The sequence below is a fragment of the Dipodomys ordii genome, unplaced genomic scaffold, assembly GCF_000151885.1.
Source record: "Dipodomys ordii isolate 6190 unplaced genomic scaffold, Dord_2.0 Scaffold43, whole genome shotgun sequence".
NCBI lineage: Eukaryota > Metazoa > Chordata > Mammalia > Rodentia > Heteromyidae > Dipodomys > Dipodomys ordii.
The window spans coordinates 8,711,033-8,718,992 of record NW_012267259.1 but is presented as its reverse complement, the minus strand read 5'-3'; the positions used below and the strand labels follow the sequence as shown (position 1 = coordinate 8,718,992).

Genomic DNA, 7,960 nt, shown 5'->3' with positions numbered 1-7,960 from the left:
GAGCGGCGCCCCGCAGACCCGCCGGGTCTCGCCCTCACGGGGCTGCGGGGAGCGCGGCTCGGCCCGCCCGGGGAGATCAGAGCCGGGCGTTGCGGTGCTGGTGCGGGTGGTGGTAAGCGGGGCCGAGGGAAAGGCGGCTGCGGCTGCTGCTGCTGCTTTTTGTTGTTGTTGTGGATGGGTTTTTTTTTTTTTCTTTTCAAACGACATTTCTGACTCTCACCCGGTCCTTTCCATGGCCCCAAGCCGCAACTTACTCGAGTGGAAGGAAGCAAGGCCTCGCCAGAGACGGGGTTGGTTGCAAAAGACCCAGGATCTGGAAGCCAACGTGGTGTTCTGTCCTCCTCGTAATGGTGGCAAAATAAGTAAGAAGAAGAGAGCACGCTATCTTCAGATGAATTAACTCGGAAATTCTCCCTGGAGGTGGAAGCCAGGGTTCTCCTCGGGTTAGTTTAGTGGGTTTTGGAGGCCTTTTTCGCCTTAAACTGAGCCACAAAAGAATAGAAGACACCCCTGGGGTGGAGTGAGAAAGCCCTAGTGGAAAAGACACACGTTTTGCTTGCAGAGAAAAAGCCACTGGGGCCAGATTGAAACATGGCATGTTCAGTTCATGGAGGGGTTGGTGAAGGGGGGTGGATTTTTGTGTTTTTTTTAATGGAGGAATGATATTGAGTAAACAAGATGTAATCGCTGGATCTTTACATTCTAGAAAGAAGATGTTGTACAAAATGTAACCAGCACATTCTATACATACAGCAGGTGGTCATGGTTTACAAAACACTGAAGCGCACACGTGGAAGGCCACTGAAGGGTTATAATCACAATCCAGTGGAGATTGAGACAATGTATTTTGTTGGGATCCATCCCGGCCATCCCAGGGGGCCACGCGGAGGCAGGCAGGCAGGCAGGCACAGGAGAGAGGTTACTATAAGGTGTATTAGAGGGGCCATAGCTCCCCGAGAGGGAGCAATATGGCGTCTGCCCCTACCCAGATGGGTAGCTCTGGGGCCCGTAGCCAGGTCCTGGCGCAGGGAGAGGGAGTGGCCAGCTATGTGGCGGGAACTCCGGGGCCGGGTGGAGCTCAGGTCTGGGTGGAGCTGAGGACCGGAGGGGGGGTGGGGGGGGATAATGCAACATTATTTCCATTCCTGATGAAGTCATGTTATTTTCCAACCTGGGTTCCTGGTCCCTATGTTGCCCTCCATTGAAAGGGTTTCACACACACACACACACACACACACACAGAAACCTTCCATGTCAAGCTAATTGTGCTGACACTGGAAACGACAAAATGGAAGGACTAGGGGGAAAAAAAGTCACCATTACCTCCTAAAAAGGCCCCCTCCTGTTTGCATGACTCTGAAGACAATAATCTGGAGCCGCAGTGGAGACTCCCTAGCATAGAAGGCATTCCAGCGTGTTTTATTTTAGATCAGATTGATTGCTTAATGTCCACAAAGTGTGCAGAAAGTGAAAAAGAAAAGAAATCTCAGTATCCCACTCTGGCTCACTTCCCTGGAGGAAGCCATTGTTCTCTGATCTAGGAAGACTGAATGATGTAAACCTTACAGAGCACATTTGCTATATAAGACCTTGCGTGCACATAACCTGAATTATTATCCCACAGAAGAGTTGTGTTCAGTTTCAAAGAGCAAATTATGTGGGGATGTATGTAAGTGGGAATACATATTTACACGCATTTAGAAAAACCTAGGTGATCTGCCAATTCTGCCGGCCACAACATCCCATTATCAGTGTTACAAGACGATGAAATTGAAACTTGTCTTCTTTGAGCCAGGAAAACAATGCCAGTACTCTTGTGTGTAGAGTTTCCACTGTACCTGAGCTTAATTTCATTTGAAAGGAAGCCTTTTTATTCTCCTAAAGGTAGGCCAGTATTAATATGCATGTAAAAAAAAGTGTATTGGACTGTATACAAGGATCTACTCATTTGAAGTCTTGATATTCTATGCACATTTCAAAACATGGAATTTCATAATATATACCCCCCTAGTAAATCTGCGGTTGATTTGAAATCTTTGTTTACTTAAAAAGCCCCTGTGCCCCTCCCCCACACCCTCTCAGAGTAGAAATCAGAGCCAAGCAGCATTTGAATGGTTACAAGAGTTGAACTCTCAGAACCAAAGTCTGAATTGCTTATCATAAGCAGTTCATAATACCAAATACTTAATGAGGCTCTCTATAAAACCAATGTTTTGGTCAACCTTTGACAGCAGGAAATTTGTTTTAAATGCACAATTCATCATTTGCACAAATGCCAAGAGATAGCATTGAATCCGCTTTTAAATACCACAAGCAACCCCCTGAAAAGTAAAACAACACTCATTTCAAGCAGAGTATTTCAGTTCTGTATTCACAAAGAGGGTTTCAGAGAAACCTCTTTGCCAGGTAGACCAATAGTTAAAAAGCAAAGCATCCATCTTGGCTCATGTGGCAAATGGCTGGATTTCATAGCTGACAAAAGCTTCTAAGTTAAGAAAAAAAATACTCTCCATCCCTTCCCCCACACACACACAAAAAAAATGCAAAAAGATCCATTCTGTTATTCTATGTCAGACCACCTTGTGTACCATTCTGCAACAAGAAAAATAGTAATTTGACTACGTGAATGAAATAAAACTATTATCCGAGCACAGTAGATAAGGAAAAGCAGAACAAAGAAATCATATGATTCTCAAGCCAAACAGAAACCAAAGGAATTCCAAATGCTTTAGGATTTTGCTATTGCTGTTTTCGTTGCTAACTCTAACGTATCTCGGGTTTTGTCTCCAATTAGTATATTGCAAGCATCCTGGGTTCTTTTTTTTATTTTGTTTCGTATAATCCTTTGTACTTAGAAGCCTGTCTGGCGGAAGCCCGTAGATCTCCTACTTTTCCCTCCTTCAGCAATGAAGTAGGGAAATTCCTTTGTTTGGCAGAGCACACAAAAGGTGTGTTCCGGAGGGTGAGGGGAGGGACCAAAAGAAAAGCTTTTTTTTTTTTTAACTCTCCATCAAAGGTCTGTTCTTGCAAACTACTCCCAATCCTTGGCTTGGGTTGCCCTTTTGAGCACAAAACCAAGCTAGGCCTAGGTGTTTGTAGACATTTTAAATATGTTTTTTTTTTAAAAGAACTGTTACAATGGTCTATCCTAGCACAATAATTTTAAGATACGTGGCAGAGTGGCCAACAAAGGGAAAAAGAAGAGTGGCAAACAAAAGGAAAGAAGAAAACAAGCTATCATTTTCTTTTAAACTCAGGGACCATCTATGTGTTTCCAAAGCCAGACTGTTGAAAGAAATCATAACCAACCTTCAGCAAGAGGCTAAGGGAAGGGTTCTCAACATCCTTGGTTAGTGACTTCCTAGATTTTCCATAACCTAAGCACCTTTTTCTGCGGCTCAGTTCAGAAGCACCCCACCCCTCTCCACATCCCTACCCAAGCAACCTCCACTGGAGAAGACTTGCAGGGGTTAAGAGTTGAACTCAGAACAGGGCATTTTTCCCGAGGCCCCCCAGACCTCTGGGTCCTGGCTGAATCCATACATTCTTAAGTCCTGTGGTTTCTTGAAACTTAACTACCCAAGAGCTGACTTTTTCCAAAGAATATCCTTGTCCAAGGGAAGGAAAGGGTGGGGGAGGAAGGAAAGTGGGTGGTTATCTGAGCAGTGCCTTTAGGAATCAAAGGAGAGCTACAAGTATAGGGTTTGGGAAGAACAACTAAGAAACATTTCCAGAAACTATAACCCACAGGAGAAACCTGTTTGACAATTTCTTTTTGCTTATGTGGTACTGAGGAATCGAACCCAGGGCCTCAGGCATGCAAGGCAAGTGCTCTACCACTGAGCCACCTTCCCAGCCCCGAGTTTGACAATTCTTAAAGAATTCCTAGCCCTTTTGAGCCAGGACATACTTAACAGGAACTAGTGTGTTTGTTTATTTCCCACTTTCTTAAGTCCAGAAGAGAAAGAGAAGGAAAAGCTGTAAAGGTTTCTTGAAAAAAGACATCAGGCTTACTATTTTGAGAGCCACCATCTCCTAGCAAAAGACCTTTGCTAGTATTTTCTGAGTTACAGGAGCTGGGGACTCAGTCCCCCCTGAAAGAGATCTCATGGATCCTTTGAGGCACAGAGACTTCCTGGGTATCATTCCTCCTCATTTCAGCCTCCTGGTTCACCCCTGTGAATGGTATCCCCAACATTTGGCATGACGTTTCACTTTTCCTCCTAGTTGATGTAAACTAATTAAACCCACATGTTAAAGTAATTATGCCTCAAGTTGCTTTTTGTTTTTGTTTTTGTTTTAGTTGCTGTTCTAGTTGATACTGGAGCATTCTGTCTTAGTTCCGTCTTCCGGACGTACATCTTCAGTCCTGAGCTACTGAGAAAATTGGCAGCTGGATCTCTCACTGCAAATTACCTTAGTCACCATCTTGTGACAGTTCTTAGTTGTATCACCCTTCCCAAGGAAACAGACAAGGTCTGATTTAAGAGATAGAAAGGCTCCGCCCTCTGCCTGAATTTGAGCCAACTCCAAAGGCCACCCAGAACCAAAGCTCCCAGTTCCATTGGCCCCAGCCCCAGGCACCAGGGCATGGTAGGTAATCTTGTTTCAAATCCTACCCAGCTGAGTCCCTCAAAGGTGTGTCTCCAGAGATTACTCAGTCCTTTCTTCTCAGGTAATTCACCCAGCCACGTCCATCTGCTCAAAAATTGCTCTCACTACTAAAAATGGAGTTTGTACCAGACACTGGTGACTCATAGATTTGTAATCCCAGCTATAATGGAGGCTGAGATCTGAGGATTGCTATTTGAAGCCAGCCTAGACAGGAAAGTATGTGAGACTCTTATCTCCAGTTGAATACACACACACACACACACACACACACACACACACACAGCCTTAAGTGGAGCTGTGGCTCAGATGGTAGTGTAGGAACAACACCCAGGCCCCGAGTTCAAATCAAACCCCAGGACTAGCACCAAAAACAACAACAACAAAAACCCACTATGAAAGCCTCAAGCTTCTTCAGATGATTCCTAAACTGAGTTACTAGGTCTGGTCTCTCTTCTAATTGCAGATCATAAAGAGTTGCCAAATAATAGGTGTCCCACAGCTGCTCCAACCCAGGAGGTTGAAAATGTATCTCTTCCTCTTTTACCCTCCACCACAGCAAGTCATTCAACCTGAGCAGTCAAAACAGCTTATTCCTACCTGAGCTCTTCCAGATTCCTGAAGGAATCTCCCCGCTCCCCCCAGCCCAGGCACTGGGATTTGAATGTAGGATCCAGAGACTGCTCAGGTTGTTTGGTCAGCTGATGCTCTACCATTTGATCCATGCCTCCAGCCTGGCTTTTTGCTTGATATTTTAGAGATGGTCTAGTGGACTTTTCTGCTTGGGCTAACTTAGAATCCCATGCTTGGCATCCTAAGAAGATAAGATTACAAGCATGAGCCACTGGGAGGCAGATACAAATCTCATACTGTTTTCACCCAATATTTTCCCAGTCAACAGTCCTTAAGCAACCAGAGTTTGTATATTAAATGTGGGGTGGGGGTGTAGTTCCCTTACAGCACAGTGTGTGCTTAGCATACATGATGTCCAGGGGTGGGGCCCTGGCATAGTAATAAAGCAAATAAAACTGGCCCGGCACCGGTGACTCATGCCTGGAATGCTAGCTAATCAGGAGGCTGAGATCTGAGGATTACAGTTTGAAGTGAAGGCAAGAAAGTCTCTGAGACTCTTATCTCCAATTAACCACCAAAAAGCCAGAAGTGTAGCTGTGACTCAAGTGGCAGGCAAACTTTCTGAGGGCAGTCTTCACCTGTTGAACTCAAGCCAGTACCTCCCATCATCCAGTTGTCTGCATGTCCAGCTGAGCATTCAGAAGAGAAGGAAAACAGCCGGCGGCGTAAGCCACAGTGGCTGAGAATGGAAGTGCTAGCTGGGCGATGGTGATCATGCCACATTCCCACCAGAAATGGTCTCTTTGGAAATTTCTCAATTGCAATGGGGATTCCAATGATGCAACTATTTGCCTTCTGGTCCTGATGTGAGATTAAGAGCATCAGTATCAAACCATCCAACCCCTGGCAAATGCCAGCTCACAAATCCCACTAATACCAGTCAGAATGGAGCCATAAATTTGGCAGTAAAACAATGCCCTTCCCCCTTTTTAACTCTGCTCATCCATCTTTGCCTCGTTGACAAGTTGTAACCCTCTCCCCCTTAAAAATCACTTCATTTTCCTTTCTGCCATCCCTGCTCCTGCTCTATTGAGTTCTGTGCCTTTAAGCTAGAAAGCAAAACTAAGTCCATCAAATACTGTCCTCTACAGCAAGACTTTAAAACACTTGGATGCTTAGAGGTGATCGCTGTGGCAGTTTCATCTGATGTTCTGACAACTGGGTATTGTTAGTTCTGATTCGGTTACTTAGGGAAGACTTTTGTAATTCTCTCCCAATCACTCATGTGTATTTACTCAGCTAAGTAATTCCTTTGACCCATGGCATTCTTCACGTGAGCAATTTCCACAGGCAGGAAGCCAGAAAGACAGTTAAAGCCCCAAAGACACACCTCTTTATTCAGCAGCAGAAAATAAATGCTTCTAGCCATCATTTGAATGTTGAACAGTTTCCCCATAGAAAGATATCAGATTTTTTTTCTTTCTTTCTCGTCTTCCTACTCCATATCTCTAAAGGGACAAGGGGAAAAAAAAAGAAAGAAAGAAATATGCCTCTATGCAAACAAATTGTCATGAATGCTGTGTGTGTGTGTGTGTGTGTGTGTGTGTGTGTGTGTGTGTGTACAAGGGCTTGAACTTGGGCTCTGTGCTCTCACTTGGCTTTTCCACTCAAAGCTGGAACTCTACCACTTGAGCCAAACCTCCATTTCTGGCTTTTTGTTGGTTTGTTGGAGATAAGAATCTCATGAGCTTTTCTGCCCTAGAAAGTTTTGTACTCATGATCCTCAGCCTTCTGTGTAGCTAGGATTTCAAGTGTGAGCCACTAGCACCTGGCTGATTGTCCTCGGGCTTGACCTCTGGGCCTGGGCGCTATCCCTGAGCTCTTCAGCTTAAGCTGATTGCTCTACCACTTGAGCCACAGCACCACTTCCAGTTTCCTGGTGGTTTATTGGAGATAAGAGTCTCATGAACTTTCCTGCCTGGGCTGGCTTTGAACTGTGACCCTCAAATCTCAGCCTCCAGAGTAGCTAGGATTACAGGTGTGAGCCACTGGTGTCTGGCTCTGTTTGTTTTTTACCTTAACATTTTCTTTAAGCCAGTGACTTACAACTAGAAGCATTGCATAAACCCAACAAGAAAATTTCAAAGATTTAAGAATTCCCCACCCCTGAGGGGAAAAAGCTGGGGGGAAGGTCAAAACAGGGGCAATGCCTAGAGGCTGGCTGGGTTGGAACTGTGGCTTGGAAATTGTATATACACAGGGTTGTATTGCACTGAATTCACTCATGAATTTTCTAAAATATACTTTCTGTTTAACTTTCTTCTTTTCTCCTTCCCTTCTTTTTCTTGGTAGTAGGGATTGAACCCAGGGCCTCACATAGGCTAGACAAGAACCCTAGCACTGAGACACATCCCCCAAACAAATGAAATATTATTGGTTGATAAATCTCCAGCTTTCATGGAAACACTGTACTATGAACAGAGCCTTCATGCCCTCAATAATTGTTCTAGAATACAGTTAAGTATTTAGTGTGTTTTAAATGCATCATTCTCTTGCCCTCCAGATTAGGGTTTGGTTTGTTTGTTGTTTTTTTTCTGTTGGTCGTGGGGCTTGAACTCTGGGCCTGGGCACTGTCCCTTTGCTCTTCAGCTCAAGGCGAGCACTCTACCACTTTGAGCCACAGCGCCACTTCTAGTTTTCTGGTGGTTAATTGGAGATAAGAATCTCACAGACTCTCCTGCCTGGGCTCGCTTTGAACTGTGATTGTCAGATCTCA

The 7,960-nt window shown here is 44.7% G+C and overlaps 1 protein-coding gene across 1 annotated transcript in view; it reads right to left on the bottom strand.

Annotated features, from left to right (window-relative positions):
• Znf532 (zinc finger protein 532) overlaps nt 1-447 on the bottom strand; it is a 103,279-nt gene extending 102,832 nt beyond the window's left edge. The window contains exon 1 of the mRNA XM_013019021.1: nt 255-447. The gene's annotated coding sequence lies outside the window, so the exon portion shown is untranslated. The remainder of the gene's footprint in view (nt 1-254) is intronic.
• Between the last annotated feature and the right edge of the window lie 7,513 nt (nt 448-7,960).